The 875-nt window shown below is 48.5% G+C and overlaps 1 protein-coding gene and 1 long non-coding RNA gene across 2 annotated transcripts in view; both read left to right on the top strand.

Moving 5' to 3' along the window:
* Window positions 1-619, top strand: part of LOC106723992 — a 5,070-nt gene extending 4,451 nt beyond the window's left edge. Inside the window, exon 4 of the long non-coding RNA XR_001359744.1 lies at window positions 607-619. This is a non-coding gene — a long non-coding RNA (uncharacterized LOC106723992). The remainder of the gene's footprint in view (window positions 1-606) is intronic.
* Window positions 1-875, top strand: part of PHLPP1 (PH domain and leucine rich repeat protein phosphatase 1) — a 212,964-nt gene that overhangs the window by 103,721 nt on the left and 108,368 nt on the right.

Here is an 875-nt window from a genome sequence, read left to right as displayed (position 1 = left end):
GAGAGAGAGAGAGAGAGAGAGAGAGAGAATCAATTGGTTGCCTCCCACACACACCCTGACGTGGGCTAGGGGTGAAGCATGCAATCGAGGTATGTGCCCTTGACAGGGAATCAAATCCACGACCCTTCTTACCACTGAACAACACTGGGCAGGGCTAGATTTTATTTTATTGTTTACTAGAGGCCTGGTGCACAAAAATTTGTGCACTCGGGGCAGGTCCCTCAGTCCAGCCTGCGCCCATTTGTAGTCCAGGACCCCTTGGAGGATGTCCACCTGTCGACTTAGGCCCACTTCCCAGGGGATCAGGCCTAAGCTTGCAGTCAGATATCCTTCTGGCAGCCAGGGAACCCTCGGGGGATGTCCGACTAAAGGCTTAGGCCCCCAAGGGATCTGGTCTAAACCATTAGTTGGACATTCTTAGTGCTGCCATGGAGGTGGGAGAGGCTCCTGCCACCACCTCTGCCTTGGCCAGCCATGAGCCAACTTCTGGCTGTGTGGCACTCCCCATGTGGAAGTGCACTGACCACCAGGGGTCAGCTCCTGCATCGAGCGTCTGCCCCCTGGTGGCCAGTGTGCATCATAGCAACCGGTCATTTTGCCGTTCAGTCAATTTGCATATTAGCCTTTTATTATTATTATTATATAGGATGTCCCTATTTCCCCCCTTTTGCCCCCTCTACGTAGCTCTTGCCCCCCACTTCTCTCTGGCCATCACCATACTGTTGTCTGTGTCCATGGGTTGTGCATATATTTTCTTTGGCTAATCCCTTCTTTAAATTCACTTCTTTAAATTTTTATTTTCAGATAAGTGCTTATAACTGCACTATTATATATTTTCTATTATATCATTTAGAATTAAGATATTTTTTAATTGA

The sequence above is a fragment of the Myotis brandtii genome, unplaced genomic scaffold (genome assembly GCF_000412655.1).
Source record: "Myotis brandtii unplaced genomic scaffold, ASM41265v1 scaffold69, whole genome shotgun sequence".
In the NCBI taxonomy this organism is placed as follows: domain Eukaryota; kingdom Metazoa; phylum Chordata; class Mammalia; order Chiroptera; family Vespertilionidae; genus Myotis; species Myotis brandtii.
Note: the sequence above shows the minus strand (reverse complement) of the source record. Positions and strands in the feature narration are given on the sequence as shown.